This window comes from Monodon monoceros, unplaced genomic scaffold (assembly GCF_005190385.1).
Source record: "Monodon monoceros isolate NGI ecotype Baffin Bay Population unplaced genomic scaffold, NGI_Narwhal_1 Super_Scaffold_3, whole genome shotgun sequence".
Classification (NCBI taxonomy): domain Eukaryota; kingdom Metazoa; phylum Chordata; class Mammalia; order Artiodactyla; family Monodontidae; genus Monodon; species Monodon monoceros.
The window spans coordinates 86370989-86395723 of NW_021703780.1; the positions used below are offsets into that span (position 1 = coordinate 86370989).

At 38.0% G+C, this 24735-nt stretch overlaps 1 protein-coding gene across 2 annotated transcripts in view; it reads right to left on the reverse strand.

The window, feature by feature from the left end:
* The window catches only part of CNTN3 (contactin 3), a 217451-nt gene that overhangs the window by 157601 nt on the left and 35115 nt on the right, over window positions 1-24735 (reverse strand). The window lies entirely within an intron of this gene.

The following is a 24735-nucleotide window of genomic DNA, read 5'->3' on the forward strand; positions in this document are numbered from 1 at the left end:
AGCCTACGGGGAAAAAAAGAAGAAACATTTGTTTCTCTAAACTGTGACTTAAAAAAAAAAAGTACTGTGCATTCCATAGTTAATATATGCTGTGGTGTCACTTTCTGTATTAGAACAATTACACTGTCAATTTGTGAAAGAATATACTCATTTCATAGCTTTTAAGGGTTGATATAAATTGCCTATGTGGTGACTATGAAAAGTAAGGCAGTGTACGTATTTTAAAACACAACTTGAAAAATTTCAACTTTGAAAAATGCAAAAACCAAAATAATCTTCTTCAACTTGATAAAACTACCAACTGTAGACATGTATGAATTTTCTGAGCACCATAAATCAATACATCAATGGGAAATTAGAAGGCCTATGTGTTTCATTTTATTGTTACTGAAAAACAGTATTAAATTGCTAGGTTTTAAGCATGGAATAAAGCAATTCAGCAAAACTCACATATGTGTGACTATAAAAGGAGAAAAAATAGTGTTTATGGACTTATTTTATTCAGACGTTACCCTACAAAAGTGATACAACATAGCATTATATCATCTTAAATCTATAACCAAACGCAGCATTATCAAAACATTAAGGCTTTTGAAGTGTAACTGAGCTGGAACTGCAAAATTGGACCATCCAAATGTTTCCCAAAGACTAAGTGGAGGAGTACATCATATCAGAATGTAGCCCATACATGGAAAAATAATTTCAAATCATTATATTTTTACAACCAAGTATGCATCATATTACTGATTTTCTGTCCAATTCCTTGTTTTCTTCTGTTATATAACTTCACATCATAAAACATATTCATCACTGATTTTACCTAGAATACACCAAAAAGGATAAAAAAAAGGTTCTACGGAAACTAACAATGTCTCTTCTCCTCCATAGGTGAAAACCTCTTTTGCCTAAACACTAACACTGTCACACGTTTGTCCATTGCTCTAGACATTTGCAGTGATACTATCTCTACAGTATATAAGGGCAAAGAACATTATTTTTGGATACCTGATGTGGCCAGTTCATGGAGAACATGCATTAGGAAGAGCAAACAAAAATAACTGTAGTGGCCTGAAGTGTTTTCCCGGCTTTTTTTTTTTTTTAACCCTAGGGACTACAGAGATCAAAGTAGTAAAAATATCCAAAAAGTTTCAGATTACTGAAATATCCTGGCAGATTATATATGCAACCCAAACCCAAGTCAAGGCTGCATATGGTCCAATCTTGACAAGAACTGTATCAGAACAAGTCCTGTTTAGGAGTCAAAATAAATAAGAAATCATTCCAGAAATTATTTGGTAGAAACCTCTCAGATTTTTCTTCCTGTCTCCTAATTCTTGCAAAATGTGACATTATTCACATTTTGTGAGCCTCTAATTAGCCAGACTTTAAGAAGAAACCAACTTCATAAGGAGCATCTACTAGCATCATATCTGATGGTGAAAGACAATGTTTTCTGCCAACATCAGGAATACGACAAGGATGTTCATTCTAGCCACTTGCAGCCAACATCGTATTAGAAGTTCTGACCGCTGCAATAATAAAAGAATAAAAAATAAGAAGCACACAGTTTCTAAAGGAAGAAATAAAATGACCCCTATTTGCAGATGATACGATTGTCTAAACAGAAAATAGGAAGGCATCTACAGAAACAAAAAGCAAACCAAAAAATTCCCACTACAAAGTGACTTAAATAGGTCACAGGATACAATTTCTAGAGAGTAACAGTAAACCTGCAGAAATCAAAATTAAAGACACAAAATTGCTTACAATCATTTCAAAGAAAATACAGTACTTAGGTATACAGATAATAAAACATACAAAGGATCTATATGCTGCAAGTTACAAGATACTGATAAAAAAGAATCAGTCTAAATAAAGTGAAGACACCTACTGTGTTCATGGATTGGAAGATTCAGCATAGTTTCAACTGTCCCCAAATCGATAGACAGATTTAATGTAATTCCTATCAAAATTCCAGCAAGGTTTTTGGTTGTTTTACTTTTCTATTTTTTGTAGATGTAGACAGGCTTGTGCTAAAACTTACATAGAAAAAGCACAGGCCCTAGAATAACTAAGACAATCTTGACTAAGAAGAATAAAGTGGAAAGAACCACTCTACCTAGTATTAAGACTTATTATGTAGCTACAATGAGCGAGACAGTGTGGGAACGGCAGAGGGACAGACACACAGAACAATGGAATAAAACAGAGAATCCAGAAACAGATGCACACAAATATGCTGAGCTGATTTTTGACATATGTGCAAAAGCAATTCAGTGGAAGAAGGACAGCCTTTCAATAAATGGTGCAGGAGCAACTGGACAACCATAGGGAAAAGAATGAACCTTGCCCTCAACCTCACTCATATATGAAAATTAATTCAAAATGGATTTGAATGTAAATGTAAAACATAAAAATATAGAAATATAGACCTTTTAGAGAAAAATATAGGAGCACATCTTTGGGATCTAGGGTTAAGCAAAAAGGTTTTAGGCTTGACAGTAATAAACTGGACCTTACAACATTTAAAACTTTTGCCTTGTGAAAGTGCATGGGAAAAGGATGAAAAGACAGGCAACAGGAGAAAATATTTTCAAATCGCTTATCCAGTAAAGGAATAGTATACAGAATAAGTCCTCTTAAAACTCAATAGTAAAAAACGAAACTATCCATTTAGAAAATGGGCAAAACAATGAACAGGCATTTCACCGAAGAAGATATAGAGATGGCAAATAAGGACGTGAAAAATGTTCAACATCATTAGCCATCAGGGAAATAGAAATTAAAACTGCAATGAGGTATCACGGCACACCTATCAGAATGGTTAGCAACACCTATCAGAACTACAGCGACAACACTAAACCCCATAAAGGATGTGGAGAAACAGAATCGTTCATACATTGTTGGTGGCTGTATGACTGTACAGCATTTCACAGCCACTCTGGAAACAGTTTGATAGTTTCTTCAAAAACTAAACACACAGTTGTCATATGATCCAGCAATCGCACTCTTGGGCATTTATCCCAGGGAAACAAAAACATATTTTCACAAGAAAACCTGTACAGAAAAGTTTGTACAGCTTTATTCAAAATAGCCCTGAATTGGGGACAACCCAGATGTCCTTCAATGGATGAATGGGTAAACAAACAGTAGTGCACACATTTCCTGGAATACTACTCAGGAATAAAAAGCAATGGACTATTGATACACCCCACACTTGGATGAATCTTCAGAGAATAACGCTAAATGAAAAAAGCAATCCTGAAAGGTTACATGCTGTACGACTCCATTTATATAATATTTTTAAAATTACAGAATTTCAGAAACAGAGGATGCATTAGTGGTTGTCAGTGTTTAGGGAAGTTGGGGCAGGGATATGGGTGTGGTTATAAAAGGGCACTGTGAGGGATCTCGACCACAGTGTGGATACACAAACTATACATGATACCATTATAGAGAACTAAATACACGCGCGTGCGCACACACACACACACACAAATAAGTACAAATACAACTGGGGAAATCCGAATTAAAAAACAAAGATAAAATCCAGCTCTCCATATTTTTTTACTTTCTTTCCTCTTCCTCCACCCCACCTACAGGCCACAAGTGGCTCACCTTGATTGCCCTTCTGGTAACCACCTATGCTGTGCTGCTCTAAGATATCCCAAGTTCTGGTCCCACCCTGAAGACAGTATCTCCCAAGATATCACACGGAGGTATGCAGAGCCAGGAGAGAAATACACTCCTTACTTTGACTGCTTTTCCTATGAATATTCACATGGACCATTCCTGGTGTATAAAATACTCTACCTTGACACCTGTCTGTTAATTTTATTTATTGGGCTAGGTTTTCTATGGGCTGCTCAAACACTTCATACTTGCAGGTTGATCTCCCCTAGAGGGGTGGGATAGGGAGGGTGGGATAGGGAGGGTGGGAGGGAGACGCAAGAGGGAGGAGATATGGCGATGAATGTATATGTATAGCTGATTCATTTTGTTTTACAGCAGAAACTAACACACCATTGTAAAGCAATTATACCCCAATAAAGATGTTAAAAAAAAAAAAAAGAAGAATCTGCTTGCTAATGCAGGGGACATGGGTTCAAGTCGTGGTCTGGGAAGACCCCATGTGCCATGGAACAACTAAGCCCATGCGCCTAGAGCCTGTGCTCTTCAACTAGAGAAGCCACGGCGATGAGAAGCCCGCGCACCACAACGAAGAGTAGCCCCCGCTGGCCGCAACTACAGAAAGCCCGTGCACAGCAACGAAGACCCAACGCAGCCAAAAAAAAAACCCAGTAAAGTTTCTAAGGGAAAATTCTACCATGGCAGGCTATAGGTGTGTCCTAGGAAAACAAAACTAGTTCCTTATGTAAAAACAATGGCTTGCTCAACAAGTTCAATAGTATCTTAGTTTTCCTTCCCCAAAAGCAGAGCCAAGAAAGGACTTGAGTGATCTGCGGTATATGGAAGATGATCTCGGAAAGTAGGAGGGAAGGAGTGGGGTGAATAAAAGAGGGATGGAAGAAAAGCCACCAGCTGGTTACATTACTGAAGCTGCTACTGTAGTCAATAAGGGATTGATTCTGCATGAACCTCTGATAAGTGTACAGAATGCCTTCTAGAACCATCAGCTTGAAAGATGGGAGTCAGGGGTATTTGAATACAGGCTCCCAACCTTACCAGTGAAGGGTTTTCCCTGGGGGCAATCATTTTCCCCTACCCATCAGAGCTCTCACTGTGAACTTTCATGGAACTGTCCACCCCCCACTGCACATTAGTCAGAGGTGGGCAGAGGGGATTTAATACATTTGGGGAATACCAAAAATGTCTACTGCAAATAGATTTCATACTTAAAAGCCCAGCCTTTTTACAGGTTTTACAACAGGTTTGTGTTGTAAGTTTCCAGGCAGACTTACATATTCAGTATTTTCTAAGCCTCCTTAGGGAACAGGGAAGCACTTAATAAGATCTTAACATCTTCAGGAACGGTCTTTGTTTTTTATACACAGTTGAAATACTGGTACCATGGGTGAACTCTAAGCACCTAGGAATACTTTACAAGACCTTTCCCCACAAATATATCATAATTCAGCTCCTTCCCTGCTTCTCATCACCCCACTGCGCCAGCAACCCCAACTCTCGGCCACATACACTGAAACAATAACAAACTATTTGGATTTTCCCAAGCACAAAATACTTGTCAAAAATCACGCAACTGTGCTCTCCCACTCCTTCACTGACGTTGCACTTTTATTCATCTTCAAAACCAGCTTCATCCACATCCCTTTCTTGAAACTCTTGAAATTACCTCAATCCTTTCAATTCTGTTTATTTATTTATTTATTTAGGCTGCGTTGGGTCTTCGTTGCTGCGCGCGGGCTTTCTCTAGTTGCAGCAAGCAGGGGCTACTCTTCGCCACGGTGCGCGGGCTTCTCATTGTGGTGGCTTCTCTTGTTGCAGAGCATGGGCTCTAGGCGCACGGGCTTCAGTAGTTGTGGTGTGCCAGCTCAGTAGTTTTGGCTCGCAGGCTCTAGAGTGCAGGCTCAGTAGTTGTGGCGCAGGGGCTTAGTTGCTCCGCGGCATATGGGATCTTCCCAGACCAGGGATCGAACCCGTGTCCCCTTCATTGGCAGGCAGATTCTTAACCACTGTGCCACCAGGGAAGCTCCCAATTCTGTATTTTCTATATTTTTCTATTTTTCCATTTTGTTCTCCTATCCTGGGGGTCCACCAAGATTAGAACACTGTCATTTTCATCTTTATATCTCTAGGCTATTACATATTTGTTAGCATTGTGTGGGTCATCAACATACATTTGCATCCATCATATCATTTTCCTTGGAATCTCCATGGTGGGTCCCCCACCGAAGTTGAATCCTCTGTGCCTGGGTTGCAGATTTCTTAACTTTCTACCAATGAGACTTAGGAAAAGAAAACAGGAGTGGGCCCACCAGGGATCCTGTCTTTGCTCCACCATAATCCAGACCTGCAAGACTGGGGAGTTACCACTTGATCATCTGTGCTTCCCAGATTTTTATTTGTAAACTGGGGACAACACCTGCCCTCTGAACCTCACAGAGTTTTTTGAGAGAGGCTCTCTAGCATCGTAGATCTGCAAGCCCTTTGAAAAATAAATAGAATTATAGAAGTGCAAGGTTCCCTTATTCCTTCTGAGACTCTGGTTTTACAACTCTCCTTACTTCAGTCTCTCTCATCTCATCTATGATTTCAAACATGCAAACATCACTTCATCTAAAAAGCAAAATATATCTTCCAATAACTCCCATGCTCCACTTTTCTTAAACAAATCCTCCTTCCCCCCACGACCATCTCTCTGTTTCCTTCCACTTTTTAACTTGGATTGAATTTAAGTCTCGGTCCTCTGGAGTCAGATAAACCCATCTACAAATCCCTTTCCTGAAACTTAAGTGTTTGACCTGTGGTAGATTACTTCACTTGTTGATCCACAGTTTCATCACCTGTAAACTGAGGATAATAATAGCAATTATCTCTGCTAGTGTTGTGAGAAAGAAATAAGATAGTCTACATCATTTACTTAAAACGGTGTGTTCAAAAAATAATAGCTATCATTTTTCTTTACATCCTCTCATAGATCTCACCATGTCTGAAGCTTTTACCATTGTGTCTATACCAAAGATGTGCTCATCAAAATGTTGATTCAAAACATGCATTTTCTGCATGCCTTCCAGACACATTTTGGCTATCCATCTCATATTCAACATTTCATTTTCCTATGCTTAGAGCAGTCCCTACAAAACCCTACAACTTCCATCATTGTGTTGTTACTTTCTAAGACTCCCACCTCCAATTTGTCACTCCTCATTCCTACTTTTGTTTAATCCATTCAATTTTATCATGTTAATTGTTTTGCAAAGTTCAGCCTCTTTCGTCCCATTTCTAATTTCTCACTACCACCGTTTTAATTTTACTGGAAAAATCTTATGATGCAAATTCACCTGGCATGTATTAAGCATATGGCTCCAGTATGCTTGTCTATCAAAACTCTGCATCCCCAACGTCATAAGAATATGCTCTATCAAAACTGACTAAATTCATATATGAAGGAATTAATGGATGAAAGAATTTGCTAGGCTGTGTGATAGAATTTCCTGGAATTTATCTCATTTAATTTTCACAAACGCTCTATTTAAAGGTATTATTTTTCCATTTTCCAAAAAAGCTGTGGCTCAAAGCAATTACAGACTTTGACAAAGGTGATGCAGTAAGTGGTGGAGCCAGTTCAACTGATTTCAAGTCCAGCTCTTTTCATCTTTATACTATGTGATAAGTCCATCCAACCTTTGGGCTGGTCTCCCCACCTGCGATCTCTCCCCTCCCATCTAATCCATCTGTCTTGTGCCCAGAGAGTTGAGTTCAGTTTTCTTCATAAAACACATATCCAGTTTTCAATACCTGCTCAAAATTTTACATGAATTTCTCATTGCCTAGATGATGAAGTCCATTTTCTTGTCCTAACATTCAGTCATTCACTTGACATGTATGTATTAGTATATGTACATATATATGTATATATGTGTGAAATATGTACCTATGTTCCAGGTATTGCCACAAAAGAGCTCGGTTTGACATTTGGAGTATTTCAGCTTCTAAAACTTTACTTATGCCCCATCATTCTCCTTTCAACTTATGCTAAGTATCTACATTTCAAGGTCTAGTTAAAAATGTTCACGCTTTGTGAAGGAAGAATTCTCCGATAATTCTGGACTACATGATAACTGAGTTTTAGATTAGTCTGTCTCACAAGACTAAGGCTGAGGGCTCAGTCCACCTCCATCTCCTTTTTGCCTTCCACCGACCTCAAAAAGCACCTATCCAGTACAAATGGCTTCAACTCAAGCAGTATGATTCGTCCCCTCTAGAAGAGATACCGTCCACTGTTAAGAGCACACAGAAGGCTTGTGCCTAGTAGCTGCTCTCTAGCAAGCCCTTCTGCTTCCATCAGTTGAACTGCCTGTATTTATTAACAGAACTGAATCACCCTTTTTACATGAAATTAAATTACTAGTGAAATACTTAAAAAGCTGAGGGAATAAGTGTGTGAAAAAAAGGGAACTGTTGTTTATAAAAAAAATTTTAAACTTCTGAAAAACTCAACGAAAGCAATTCACCCCTTCCCCAAGGTTGATGCTAAAATAGATAGAATACATGATGCAAAATACCATAAAAGCTTATAAACAAAAAATAAAAATCTTTAGACTATTTCTGTACCCAGATTACTTCAGAAATATTTTTTAAATTATCACTCAAATTCAAAGAAAAACAATAGCTGGAAATCACAGGAGATTCATAATAGGTGTGTTTTATACAAATAACACAACGAATTCCTACCTTCCATCAACGAAGAGTGCTTGGCACGGCATTAAAAAACAAAAACAAAAAGCAGAAGACATATATAGTTTCATATTTGAAGCAAAAATAAAATTGTTATAATAAAAGGTAACTTTTCTTTAAATGATTACCTATTTTAATTTATTAAGGAGATTTTCAATTAAGAGTCCAACTACTGGTCCTGACTATATCAAATAAAAAAGCCCCTTATGTATTTGGGAAAAAGTAAATGCTGGATTATTAAATCAAACAACAAAAATTAAGAATAATGTTTCTGATATTGACAGTTTTCTCTTCCAGTATATTAAATCTAGGGGAAAAAAAAAAAACTCTTCCCAGTTGATTGTGGATATTAATTTCACCTGTAATACTGAATTTTAAAACATGAACAGTTTAATGTAAGCGGAACAGTACTATAAATCTTACTTTCTGAAAACTTTTTCTTCTTATACTTCATGTATCTTAAAAAAGCTAGCTTTATCCTTAAAACCACATTTAAAACATGTATGTGGCAATACTACAAATCATTTTCCTTCTCTTTGAAACTAAGATCTCCAAGTATACCAGAGGTTTGAGATAATTCAGAAAATCTGCATGAAAACCATATTTTAAAAGTCAGTTTGATTTTAACAGGGCCATAGAAAAAGCCAGCATTCATACATAAAACGTTACCAAATATAGAGAACTATTTTCAAGACTATCTAAGAATGTTGTATTTCAGAAACTAACCATCATTGGGTGTGTCACAGAGGAATTCTAATGATTAGTTATACAAGGATGTGCTTGGTCTTTTCACTTAGAAACGTCTACTTGCCAATTTGGAAATAAAAAGATCACATAAAATGACAATATTCTGAATATCTGAACAAATCACGCCACTTCAATGCAGTTATCTTAATAATATTCTCAAACGTTTTAAAAAAGCTTTTTAACAGCCTAGATTAAAATGTCTTAGTGGCTTCTTCAGCAAAGAATTTGAAGTTAAATTTCCGTTAGAGTCTCTGCTACTAAAACAAGCTCTGTGGTTTTACACAATTTTCTCAGAATCTTTGATATGCAGATTCTTCTGAAAAGTGCAGATAATATGACCTGCGTTAGAAACATGCTGAGAGGTTATGTGAGAAAATAAACGCAAAATCCTTGGAATGTATTAGGTGCTCAGTAAGTATTAGCAAGCTGCTTCCCCTCCCCGGGCAAGGATAAGCTCTACATATCCTTCTATCCTCGTCTATCCAGACCTATGTCATCCAAACCCAGATGAAAGTATCCTTTCTCATTTGAAGCCTTCAACAGTTACTCCAGTTTGTCTATATTTAGCCTCTTGCTTTCAACAGGCATGTCTCTCTTCCCAGGAACATCATAATTTCTATTGTTTTCCCCCTGCAATTAGAATAGATGCTAAGTAATACTTGTTGAAATTCAACACTTGAGGTGAGTTTTTTAAAAAAAGCTCCTGTTATTTGCTAAACTGGCTGAGTCACTGAGACTGTTCATACATTTCATGGAACAGTTGCCATTAAGACACATGTGATTTTAGCAACGAATATATGGTGTTACATTATATGCTTACTTCTATCCATTATAAGAATAATGGAAAATAAAAATAAATTAGCATAATGCAATAGCCCTCCAACACTACAAGAAAAAATATCAAATATTGAATCGTTACCCTTATTTACAAATAGTTTATTTTTGAATGATTCCCTCAGCAGCACGTTACCAGACTAATAGCAGGGCTCACAGATGATAAGAACACCTATGGTCTGGCATTCAAAGATCACCTTTGTTACAGAGAAGGAAGCTAATTAGATTTATTTTAATTATATGATCACTTCATACTGACAATTTTCATCAAAAAGAGAAAGAGAGAGACACACGTCAAAGATTAGTTATGGACCGCCTGAAAAAAATACTTACCTAACTCAAGTTAAATGAAGATTACTTTCTAAAGAATCAAAATGACTTACATGTGTACAGACCTCTTGAGATTGACATAGTTTATCTCATATGATTCTCAGCAATAATCTGTGAGACAGGCAATGCATATATAATTATTCCCAATTTTTACAAGGGCAAACCAAGTCCAGGAGAGGTTAGATTTTGCCCAAAGCCATGCTGCTAATTAAGTGTCAGAGCCAGGCAGATAACACATCCTCTGATTTCTAACTTGGAGAAAAAGGAGGACCGTCACATCTGAATTACAGTTTAAGCTTTCGACTCCTTTTCAGTCTTTAGAAATACTACCTTAGGAAACTGAAATGGATAATTCGCAAGTCATATTTAAGGTATGTTCATTCTTTCAATCGTTCATTCAAATTATTCAACAAGTGCCAACAAGGCTGAGTGAAAGAAGATGTCTTTACTCTTCTGAAACTTGGCAACTCGTTTCTTAACCATGCAGTGCCTTGGTTTCCTCTTTGTCAACAAGGAGGGATAACACCCACCCAGGAATCCCCTTGGGGTTTGATATAACAATCAAAGGTAATGATCAACGAAATAGAGCTTTCAAAGTGTAAACGACAGCAAAATATTTAGGTGTAAATGCTCCTATTTCTCATCACTCTATAACCTTATGTAGCTTCATGTTTCTTCAAAGTCATTATACAATATTGTAGAATGTATTTATTGTTTATTTATTTAGTACCCCCACCCCCTGCCGCATCCTGGCTAGAAAGTAAGCTTCACAAAAGTATAGTCTTTCTTCTGCTTCATTTTTACATCCTGGGCACATATTATGTGTTAAGCATATAAACAGATGTTATCATATGATTTCAATAAAGCCTCTCACTCTCTTATGCCCCTACATTAACAACACATAAAGACTAATTTGTCTGTTGGTGAAAGATTGATAATATCTTAGATCATTACCTTGGGCACAGCTGATGTCTGTTGTTCTGTTGCAGAGCTCCTGAATTATTAACTTAAAGCTTAAGTTACAAAGTTACAAAGCAAAAGAGCTAAAAAAAAATCTCCCCCAAAATATAACTGTGAAGTTTAAAGAAATGTGTGTGTTTCTCCCTAACTTTAACACTGGCCACTTACTGTGTCATGTACATCTATTTCAAAACTTTTATAAACAAATGTACAAGATTTAAAACTAATAGGGAATAACAAAAATCTACGTGTGTAACAATGATTTCTTGTTAATTTCTATGAGGTCTTTAAAAATATTTAACCCAGAAAAAAAATCAACCTAATATATATTTAAGAAAACAAAGGCATATGTTATTTTGTCATTTTAACACCAAACCCTAAAATAAACTAAAGCATAATAGACGGGTATAAATATTATGATAGCACAGCCTGCTTGTTGCCATGGAAACATCACTATCAGCAGACCTCTGAATGTGCGTCTGCCTGTGTTTCTCTGAAGGAAGCAAAGCACAAATTCACACTACTTGTTTTCTTTGTAAGTTGTATCTGAGTTCCAGAATAAGCAAAGTACAAGGGTGCAATTCTGTGCTACAGAAGTGCATTACACATGATACTAGGTGACACATGGATCCATTAGTCTACAAGATCCCCTACACTTCAGTACTTAAAGAGCTCCTGAAAAAGGTTTCTTGGTTTAAGTTTTTAAAGCACGAACATGTATACCAATTAGACAGCAATCAGGGCAAATGTGCTGATGCAGAGGGTAAAATAAAGTGCAAATGGGACAAATGTAAATATAGTGTTGTTAGAATACATGGGCCAACTTATTAAATGCGTTATATTATCCTTTGGACCTGTTCATGGAAAGTGCCAGCAATCATGAAGCTGGTAGGAGAAATGCACTCCATCAGTTCTGTAGATGATGCTTCTTTCCATAAATGAATCTTCTGCATTTAACCAAAACGAAAACTTAGGTTACCATTCTAAATATTCTAAAATATTTGTCCCTAAGTATATATTCTGTAAGCTTCACTTTCTGAACACTGAGATTGCTACATTCCTGTTCTATTCAATTTTGTTTCTTGTTTAATGATTACATAATCAGGTGGGAGGCTGTTACAGTAAAATAGATTAGATGGGAAATGTGTCCAAAGTAAGACTGTAGAAATCAGAGAGGAAGGCAGGGATTTTAGCAATACCTCTACAAGATAAAATTAGATAATCAATATTGTGTGGAAATACTGATAAAAAAGAAAGTGCTGGGCTTCCCTGGTGGCGCAGTGGCTAAGAGTCCGCCTGCCGATGCAGGGGACACGGGTTCGTGCCCTGGTCCGGGAAGATCCCACATGCCGCGGAGCGGCTGAGCCCGTGAGCCATGGCCGCTGAGCCTGCGCATCCGGAGCCTGTGCTCTGCAACGGGAGAGGCCACAACAGTGAGAGGCCCGTACCGGGAAAAAAAAAAAAAAAAAAACTACTCGTGTTTTATGAATGCTTTCTACTAGAATCAGTGAAATTAAAGAGAAATGCTTTAATAAGATATGTATTTAACTAAGACAGTAGGCAAAAGTAGTGCTACTAAGGCATTAATTTGGAAAGCAATACATTTTATGCAGTACCTTAATGTGTTTCACCAAAGCAACGGTAACAAAAATGAGGAATGTGACAATCATGCTAGTGGAGAAAGATGTGCTCCCCGTCATTAGGAATCACAGGACAAGAGAGGGCCTCTGTGATGGCATCAGCATATACTCTTCATTAGCGTTTGAAAAAAACAGGGGAAACTCTAGTAATTTGCCTATGCTTATTGGTCTGGAGACCTGATGTCAGGGCTGCCACCCATGGCTGCACAGGAATCCTAGATAACATACAGCAATCTAGCAGCCAAAGAGCTGGGTTACTAAATACCCTGACCATTCCTCTTCCCACTCTCCAACTGCCTACCACTGCCTCCCATTAGCCAAAACCACCCAAAAGCCACATGGCAAGGGAACCCTCTGATGTAGTCCATATGGGTCTCCTTGGGCAGACAACAGGGTGGAAAGTGGATGTGGAAGGACAGATGGAAGACAACTAGCACAGCTTGCTTTTTTCATTGTTTTCTTGTCAACCAAGTGAATAAAGGGATCAGTAATTACATGGAAAATAAGACATACTAAGATGCTCCCCCAAACATTTTTAATTGAATTTAGTTGAAGGATCTGGCATTTTTGTCTCCAGTGAGGTCACAATAGTCCTCTCACCACCTGTCCTATTTTCAAGTTCAAGATTTACCATCAACTTTCTCTCTTAGAATGAATGACCTGGTTTTCAGACGTTATTATCCCTTAGGTGAGGAGTGCATAATGAGCTCCACTGCTCCAAGTTTTTAATGGTAGGAAAAGGGATCGTTTAGACCTCAAATTAAATCACTCTACTTGAAAAACATGATGCATTTTATAATGAAGAGATGAAAACAATCTCAATAGGTTGTTTTTTCAGCTACTTGGAGAATAACTCATTCTGGCAGATCCATCGGGATGCAGCCCAGCTTCCAACTGCATGATCCACTGCAGCCCACAGCCTGATGTCATTTTATGGATGAGGCACTCAGCTGGGAACATCTGCTTTAAGATTTTCCAGGTTAAAGCTTTGTCTTCTATGCTACAAGGGGCAGAACTCTAGGGTTTTTAACCAACTACTTACACACATACTCAACCTGATTCAAAGATCTTCTATGGACAGTGAATCTTTCCAGGCTACCTTCAGGAAATCATGATACACACCCACACTGAAGTTGGTGAGCCCAGGGTCTAGGTGAGAATAAGAAGGCAACTTCACCTTCCTTCCTTGTTTACATCCGTTACAAACAAATATTTCTGCAGGGTGGAAAGATGCATAAGTAGATGGGCTTCTTTTAACCAACAACATAGAATAACAACAGAACCACTAGATACCAGTTTCACCTCAGGACACTAGATAAAAAGGGATTGAGACATTTGTCTTGGTCTAGAAAATGAAAGACTGTGATAACGTAAATAAATACAAACTCTCTAGTCATCCTTATTCTCCAATATGCGCAATTTATTATTTTAACTTAGGGAAGGAGAAGGCAAACCACTTGGATGACTCTGACAAGTGCATAACGTATAGAGTGTAATAGGCTCTCAAGTCAGGGTGCCACTTGGTAACCCAAGCAACTCAAATTACTTAGCCTCCCTACACACACCTAAGGTTCTAAGATGTAAAACAAGGAGAACAGTATTATATACATTTCTGGGGGTTTTGGGTTTTTTTTGCTGTACGCAGGCCTCTCACTGTTGTGGCCTCTCCCGTTGCGGGGCACAGGCTCCGGATGCGCAGGCTCAGTGGCCATGGCTCACGGGCCCAGCCGTTCCGCGGCATGTGGGATCCTCCCGGACCAGGGCACGAACCCGTGTCCCTGCACTGGCAGGCGGACTCTCAACCACTGTGCCACCAGGGAAGCCCCTCTGGGGTTTTTTTGAAGATTAAATGAGAGACCATATACAGGGACAGTATAAACCCTAAATATTATTATAAGGCATCAGCCCAACCAGAAGTGTCTTTCATGGCTGTATTTAAGTGTCTATTCATGGCCTTTCATGGCAAGGCCCTCAGTCTACCAGAATAATACATTTCACAAATATTTTTCTCTCTTTTGCAAAACATTCCTTGTTTTCTCTGTTATACAATATCCATCACTATACATCCCACATTCATCCATGCTTATTTAGTTCAAGGAACACAGTCTCTTCTGACAGCCATATATGCTTTCTATAACCTAGATGAAAAATGTATAAGCCAACATGTTTCATTTGGTTATAGCTATCAGGATACTTCCCAGCTGTTAGAATCAGTATCTCCCAGGTGCCTCTAATTCTTTTAAATGGTCTCCTTCCATTTTTATCTGTGATTGTCCTATTTCGTACTAATTTCCTTCTGTAAGCCAACTCAAGTCTTTTCAGAAGCCACTGAGTATAAATCATGAAGAAATATCTATGTATTTACAATAAAATTAATGGAGATTCATTGTGGCTTCTTATTGCATCTGCTCTGGGGCCATTTCATTGGCAACTGACATCCTACCACAAGAAATACAAAGTAGGAGAAAAAGACTGAAAATTAATCATTTTTTAGATGAGATTCTGAGTCTTAAATCATACCATTACAGTAAAGAGTTTAAATCTGAATTATTTATATACTCTTTTAGAACACTAATCTCTTTAGTCATCTTTGCTCAATTAAAAAGAAAACCAGCGATCATTTTTAATAGAGAAAAGAATGAAATTCACTTTGGTTTATAATAGTCAGCAGGGAAGCATGTTTAAAGTGTAGATTCCCAGGCTCCAACTCTAAAGATTCTGATTCTGCAGGTGGGGGAAGCCCTTTGGATTTATTAAATAGAAAATATATATAAATATAAATATAAAATAGATATGTCTGGCTAGTGATTGAGGGCCACACATTTTAATATTTTGCATAAAGGGGTAGTCTACTTGATAGGCAGAAAAACCCGCTGACTGAATTTATGTTTCTTTAAAATGTAAGCCTGGACTGACTGAAGTCATTTCGATTCTGACAGTTACCAAAAGCCATTTGGCATTAATTGCTCTTTTTCCAAATATTCAGGAGAATAAACTGACTACTCCATTATGGAGTAAGTAAAAAATATGTACGCAGGACCCTAAGATCCAGAGGAATATCCTTGGAACATTGTCATTAAACAAGAGAAGTGTTTGAAACTTCTTGACACTTAAGGCAATTTAATTCCATGTTTCTCAAAAGAGCATGTTAAAGTATATTTCTTACTTTAATAGTAATTTTTGTGATCATAAGTAGTTACATAATCATTTAGTAGCAAGAGAATGAAATACACTCAGTGTATTCCCCTCACCCCTTACCTAAAAGATGAAAACAGTCTTTCACTTTCAGGCTTATGAAAATTAAGTTACCCAATTTCTAAAACATAGTAGGGTTTGAGTAAATGTTAGCTGTAAGAATCTTCTATTTTGGTAGGCAAGATTTTGTATTCTGCTTTGTAACTATCTGAAATATACATACATACAGTTTTTGGATAGACAGTTTTAAAAAAAGGCCTTTGAATCTTCTAGTTATAAAAATATAGACATATACCAAGTATTCAATTTCCTGCGCACATCAGGGACTCAATGCTTTAGACTAATTACACATATGTGCAGTCCATACATTATTCTGAATTTAAGGACTTGATCACTCCAAAAGCTCCGTTCCAAGTTGGTTTGACTGGAGAACTCAGAACACAGAGTACTTAACTTTAACCCTATTATTCTTAAGCAATGGCTCTGAGAGTGCTAGAAGCCTATGAGATCTTGATCAGCCCTTGCGCCAGTTATCAACTTCTGTGTAACAACCACCCCCAATAAATTAGTGGCTTAAAATAACAATAATAATTTTTTTCTTCCCAAATATGCAGTGTGGCCAGGGCTCAGCAGGGAACTCTCGTCTCTGCTCCATGGGACATCAGGTAGGGCAGCTACTTGGGGCTGGAACGTTTTCTTCCAAGACAGCGAGTTGACAATGACTGTCAGCAGGGAGTTCAGCCAGAGCTGAGAGCCAAGAGCCTTGAATCTCTCAGTGGGTGGCTTGGACTTCCTTTTGCATAGTTGCTGGGTTTCAGGAGGGGACATCAAAGGAGCCCCAGGAGTGTTGCCTTTTATGGCCTCATCTTTAGAAATCACATAGGATCACTTCTGCTGTAGTTATAGACCTGCCCAGATTCAAGAAGGTTGCAAAGACCCTTCCTGTCTATGGGAGGAGTGTCAACATCACATTGTAGGTTGGCCATCCTGAAAAATACAACCTTCCACAGCCTTTTTTAAATTCTCTCCTACTGTAATCACCTACCTACCTACAAGATCACTTCTTCTCAGTCTACTTTAATCACCTACCTACCTACAAGATCACTTCTTCTCAGTCTTCTTTGAAGGCTTTTTCTCCCTGACATATCCTCAATCTAGTCCTCTTCTCCATCCATTTATTACCAATAATAATTTTTTTAATTACAAAAATAGAAGAAAACCTCAAGAAAAATTGCTTCAGAAATGCTAAGAAAAATCTCATACATTATTGGTGGAAATGTAAATTGGTATAACTTTGGAAAACAGTTTGACAAATATCTATCAGTCTCCTTAAAAGGTCTATATACAAGGATCTTCACTGCAGCACTATTCATAATAGAAAAAGGCTAGAAAAAACTTAAATGATTCTTAATAGACACCATTATAAACAAGATGGTTCACCTGAAGCCCTGATTCTCAGTCATTAGTGGGCATCAGAATCACTTGAGATCTTGTTAAAACACTGGTTCTTGAGTCCGACCCAGAAGTGTCTGAGGCAGTAGGTCTGAGGTAGGGCCCAAGAATTGGGATTTGTAACAAGAACCCAGGTGAAGCTTATGCTGCTGGTCTAAAGGAACCACACTTTGAATACGGCTGGTCTATGACGTGGACTATTACACAGCTATGGGGAAAGAGAGAGTCATATATTCTGATATGGAACAATGTCCAAAATATGTTGAATGGGAATTGTTAAGGTGCGAACAGTCTGTTTGGTGTTACTACTCTAAAGAACCTAAACTCTATATATGCTTGAAGAGTCACATAGGAATTGCTGCCTGGCAACCAAGGGTATGGGGGTGGGAAGGAGACATCCTCTATGATATAAATCTTTAATGTTTTACATGTACATATGCTATTTTTTAAATGAAGATCCATCGACTGAAAAAAAATAACAATATTCAACTTTAATTACTTTTCAACGGACTTACAAAACCCCTATACATCTTCCTTGCCTAGAAGCATCTTTCTTCAAAGGTACTGCAGTAGCACAAAATCTGAAATCTGAAGAATCCTAAAGGCAGCTCCACTCTTACATTTTCTTGGCAACGTATTAGAATCATGGGCTCAGAATGAGGGGTACAGATATGAAAAATGATGTGTTTCTTTTAGAGCAGTAAAGTACAATGCTAAAATAGTAACGTAACGTCAGCATGTAGGAACAAAGGAAAACACAGAAAGAGATAACCTGCTCATTTACCATTAGGTGGCATGTGTTGTTAAAAGCACCTGATGTTCATACAGGTTTCAGACGTGGAAAGTAAACTGTCGAAAACAGTTGGGCTGTTGAACGTTTCTCTAAATAGGAAGCCAAAGACTGGTAGGAAATTTCATCATAGGTAATTTTGCATTTGCCTTTAAATAAAACACAAAACTTTAAAATTTTTCCTTTTTGTGACATAGGTTAAAACTTTTTTGGCAGATGAACATGTATTGGTCATTTCATCTGGCTGAGAGTTTAAAATGTTGATGTTAAAATAGCAAATTACTCAGAGTACACTTAAAGGAAAAATAAACTCTGTTTACCAAGAAATTTTTATATATACTTTGCATACTATAAAAATAAAGCAAATATAATTCTTTAGGCCAATAAACACAAAGGTTATAACTCCTTCCACAAATATACTATGTTAGTGGCAGAGTTTATTTTAATATTATTAAATACTATATTTTGTAAATTTCTATGATAAAATTGATATTTCAGTAGCTGAGTCTATTTTATTTTAATATTATTAAAACCTGATATTTTGTAGAATCCTATGATAAACAAGATTACATAACTGACTGGTGGGAAAAAAAGTCATCATTTAATGTAAGTGAGAAAAATCAAAAAGTGTTTTGATTGTTTGCAAAAGTTTAATGTACTCCAAATGGATAAGAGTTTTCAGAAAACAACTTTGCATTAAGACAAAATTTTACAAGTCAGATATGCATAGACGTTAACAGTCTTTCATTTACAGGTAAGTAGCCAAAGTTTGTATTCATACTTTATCATCAACTATGTGCCTAAGGCAGTAAAATGGGGATAAGAGAATAATATCATTTACCTCAACCAAATGAAGTAAGACACCCCTCCCAGAAACTACCCCAACAACAAAAAAACCACTATTCACATTTAAAATAGCATTTGTAGCACAGGGGGTAGGAGAAGCTAAGGAGCCATTCCTGCTGCCCTTTTAAAATAATTAGGCCAATGAAATTAGGCTAAATGAAAAAATGTTTACTTTGACTCCTTATGTTTACTTTGCCTCATACTGTTAAAACTAAAAAATCTTTTACATTTAGTGTTCATAAAGTCTGATAGAACATAAAACTCATTAAATTTTTAATGCCTTGCCTTGTTTAAGAAAACTTTCTGCATGACTCGGACAGATAATACAAGACAGCAAACAAACAAGAAGGATCTAAGGAATGTAAAAAGTAAAAGCAGAGGTATAAACTATATAAAACAGAGTCAGGAACTGCTATGAAGTCCTACCTACTTACATTCAGGTCATAAATTTCATTCTGAGCTTTCTAACAATTATTAAGAAAACAAATATTTGTTTGGTTCAGCAATTCGTTATGTCCAGAAAGTTTTTTTTTTTTCACTCCACAAGTGAAACACAACCATACCTGATACTACACATTCCCATAAAGTGGATTCTGTTGGTATAAACAGCAGCACCCTCAACTACATCTTCTCTGGGGCAGACGATGGTGAGTACTTCAGGGCTGTTGCTCACAGCATCTTCCACATTGGCTGATGAGCTCTGGGCTGACCATATAACATGATCTACACCAAGACAATTTTGAACGTGACAACAGCTACTAGCCAGGCCTGAAGAAGGGCAAACAGATGTAAACTGAAAATGTCCCAGGCAAACTGAGATCAGTGGTCATCCTTGCTGAAATCTATCAGTACAAGTAATTCTGGAGATTGAGGGATGGAGTGGCTGAAAATTTGATGAGGTCCAGGTACACAGCTCTCTGCTGGAGTTAACACATACTTTATCCATTTCTAATCAGCAACGGAAATTCCTAAGACTTATATAGTTATCAATAATAAAAGTAGTTTACATTTTCCAGGATTTACTAGGTACCTGGGGCTGATGGTTTCAGGAGCTGGCAAACTACTGCCTTAGGACCAAATCCAGCCTGCCGTCTATTTTTGTTATTATTGTTTCTTATATTTAGTTGGAAATAACGAAAAGAAAAATCACACGTCTCTCTTTGGAGACATGTGAAATTGTAAGAAAAGAACATTTCAGTGCCCACAAATAGTTTTACTGGAGCACAGCCAAGCCCATTTTATCTATACATGTCCTATGGCTGTCCATCGACTGCAAAGGGAGAACTGAGTACGTATGACAGAGACGAATATGTCCTTCAGAGAAGCCAGACTCAGAAGGTTATATATTGTATGAGCCCATTTATATGACTTTCTGGAAGAGGCACAGCCAAGGACCCAGAGAAGGGATCAGAAGTTGCCAAAGGTAAGGGATATGGGAAATTGGACTACAAGGGGCAGCTGGAAAGAAGGTTCTTGATTGTGCCATTGGTGCAACTGTCCACACCTGTAGATCTATATACACCAAATGGCGTGAACTATATAATTAAGGGGAAAAAAAAATCTGTTTGGTTCCAAACCCGGTAGCCATGCAGACTCAATAAAACACAGCTTTGTGTCTTTCCACTTCTGTTTTCTTCCAACTGGGAGCTACAGACGAGCTGTAAATCTCCATTCTCGATTCATATATCTTTCAATACAAGAGCTGTATTTTATTCAGTAAAAGACTGCTAAACTCACCTGCCTCGTGTGAAAGTCAGCCAGAGCCCTCCTCCACTTGACTGACCTAGCACTCCACAGCCATCTCGCACTGACTGGACCCCTCGGGGCTCCTTGAATCTTGAGCTCTCTGCCTTGTAACAGGGTGTTTGTCCAAAGTTTCCTCCACAGACCTCGCTCTCTTTACTCCATGTTGCCTCTTCACACCCTCTTGTTTTCCCAGACCCAGAGAGATCTTGCTACCACTCTTCACTCATTCTTTTTTCTTTTTTTTAATTTTCTTTATTTTTGGCTGCGTTGCGTCTTTGTTGCTGAGCGTGGGCATTCTCTAGTTGCTGCGAGCGGGGGCTACTCTTTGTTGTGGTGTGTGGGCTTTTTATCGTGGTGGCTTCTCTTGTTGCGGAGCACAGGCTCTAGGCGCACAGGCTTCAGTAGTTGTGGCACATGGGCTCAGTAGTTGTGGCTCACGGGCTCTAGAGTGCAGGCTCAGTAGTTGTGGCGCACGGGCTTAGTTGGTCCGCGGCATGAGGGATCTTCCCGGACCAGGGCTCGAACCTGTGTACCCTGCATTGGCAGGCAGATTCTTAGCCACTGTGCCACCAGGGAAGCCCTTCACTCATTCTTCTGCTTAACAATCTGTCACCAAGTTCTGACACTTTTATTTCTGAATACCTCCTGAGCCTTTCCTCTTCATTTCCAGGGCTAAGATCCTTATCCAGGCCACCACCATCAATCCATTCCACCAAACATCCCCCCAAACCGTCCAAGTACAAACCTCACTCCCCTACTGCCCTGCTTATACCACCCCAAAGCCTTCCCACTGACCTGACCTCTTAACAAGGCCCGTAAGATCTCTGCACGTCTATTTCCTCAGCCTCATCTCTTTCCACTAATCTCTATAAATTCTAGGGTACAACCATCAAACTTCCCTCAGGCCCCTGAATGTCCTATGCTTGCTGCTTTTCCAACTTTTACACATGCCATTCCCTCTGTTGAAACTCTTCTTCAACCTTTTTACTTTTGTCTTCACCACCTATTCATCCAATTAGTCCTCAGTTAAAAGCTGCCTTTAACCTTGAAGGTAGCCTGCCTAAATGCTCCTGAACAGGATGACGCCCATCTTTCATTACCTCCAATCACACTTTTAGGTTTTTTAACTTCTACTTTTCTATTTTTCCCGGAGTGCTTTAATGCAAATCCAAACAGCTCATTATTTTACTTTAAATACAGTCAGCCCTCTGTATCCATGGGTTCTGCATCCTGGGATCCAACCAACCACAGATGGAAAATATTCACAACAAAGTTCTAAAAAGTTTCAAAAACCAAAACTCGAATTTGCCTGAAGCTGGCAACTAGTTACATAGCATTTACATTATACTTACAGCTATTTACATAGCATTTACACTGTATTAGGTATTATAAGCAAACTCGAGATGATGTAAGGCATACAGAAGGATGTGCATAGGTTATATGCAAATTTAACACCATTCTGTATAAGGGACTTGAGCATGGGGGTGTGGATTTTGGTATGTGGGATGGTGTCCTGGAACCAATCCCCCTTAGATACAAAGAGACAACTGTACTGCAGTATTATTTCTAATAGCTATGACCTTATTTTTTAATTCAGTTAGCATTAACAGCTTTACCATTAGCACACAGTGTTTGCAATATTTTCTTCTAGTCTGTAGGATATATTTTCATCCTCTTCCCATTTTCTTAATTGGTGAGGTCCAATTCATAAATTTTTCCTTTTATGAATAATGCTTTTGGGGCCAAGCTTAAGAACTCTTTAGTGAGCCCTAGGTCTCAAGAATTTTCTTCCTATTTTTTAGAAGGTTTATAGTTTAGCGTTTTACACTTAAGTTCATGATTAATTTTGAGTCAATTTTTGTATAAAGTATGAGGTTTAGGTCGAGTCATTGTTTTGCCTATGCATATCCAATTACTCCAACACCATGCGATGAAAAGGCTATCTTATCTTGAATTGCTTCTGCATCTTTGTCAAAAATCAATTTAGGGGCTTCCCTGGTGGCGCAGTGGTTGAGGGTCCGCCTGCCGATGCAGGGGACACGGGTTCGTGCCCCGGTCCGGGAAGATCCCACGTGCCGCGGAGCGGCTGGGGCCGTGAGCCATGGCCGCTGAGCCTGCGCGTCCGGAGTCTGTGCTCCGCAACGGGAGAGGCCACAACAGGGAGAGCCCCGCGTACCGCGCACACGCGCACACACACACACACACACACACACACACACACAAATCAATTTAGAATATATGTGTTGGTCTATGTCTGGCTCCTCTATCTGGATACTCTCTTCTATTCTTTGGTCTATGTGTCCACCTATCTGCCAATACAACAGTCTTCATTACTCTAGCTAAATATTAATCCTTAATATCAGGAATCAGAGTGATTCCTCACACTTTATTCTTCTTTTACAGGATTGCTTTCAGAGTCTGTGCCTAGTATAAATTTTAGAATACATTTTTCTGTATCTTAAAACAAAACAAAAATCAAAATCAACCTCTCTGGGATTTTGTTTGGAATTGCATTAAACCTACAGATCAATTTGGGGAGAACTGACCTCTTTATTATGTTGGTATTCTAGTTTATGAACATGGTATTTTATTCCATTTATTAAGGTATTCTTTGATTTCCTTCATTAGCATTATACAATTTTCAGCATAAAGATACTGAATGTATTTTGCAAAGCATATATCTTAGGATTCCATTTTCTTTGGAGCCCCTGCAGTTGAGATTGTGTTTATAATTTTGGTTTCAGTGAGTTCACTTGTCATCATATAAAAACATGATTGTTTTTTGTGTGAACTTGTTTTCTTTGACCTTGCTGAACTTAGGTCTAAGAGATTTTTGTAAATTCCTTTGGATTTTAGATATATCTGCAAATACACTTCTTATTTTTTTCTTTTTACTTTGCAATATGTATGCCTTTTATTTCTTTTCCATGACTCATCGCAGGGGCTACAATTTCCAGTACTATGTTGAATAAGAAAGGTGAGAATGGACATCACAGACTTACTTCTGATCTTATGTGGAAACCATCAGTCTTTCACCATTAAATAAATGTTTAACTACAGTGGAGGTAATTCCCTTGTATTCTTAATTTGGTGAGAGATTTCATCATGTATGCGTGCCAGAACTGTTAAATGCTTCTTCTGTGTCAACTGACGTGACCATGTGATTTTTCTTCTGTAGCATGTTGATATGATGTATACACTGATTGATTTTTGCTCCTTCCACAATGTAAGGATACAAGGAGAAGTCTGGGTGAAGAAAATCAGTCATCTGTGCCGTTCAAATGATTATAATGTGGACTAACTGCATTTCTGTGATTTCTTTCAACTTGAACTTCTATCCCCTAAACTGGTAGTTTGACTTAGAAACTTGATTAGAGTCAAGTTATTATTTATTTATTTAAGCTAACCATCATTCATAGGTGTTGCTGTATACTTTCTATGGCATCAAATCAAGAGGCACCTAATTCTGGATGACACTTCTTTTGTGATGTTAAAATTGATCAGTAGGTTCGGGTATTATCTGTTTCCCCACCTAGATGCATTAATCTCCATTACTCTGGAATTTTGGTAAAACTGCACTTTCACTTTTCAATCTATTTGCATCTAATTTGCATCATATTATTGGATACTTAAATTATCAGATAATTGCTGAGATGGCTTGAGAAAAAAATAAGGAATAGGCATGGCTGTTACTAGGGATATTACTAAGGAGGAATATTTCAATGTGTAAAACTTTTATAAGTGGTCAATTCCCTAATGAATATTTTCTTGTTAAAATCATTTTTCTACTCAACTGTACTTCATAACTGTAAGGAA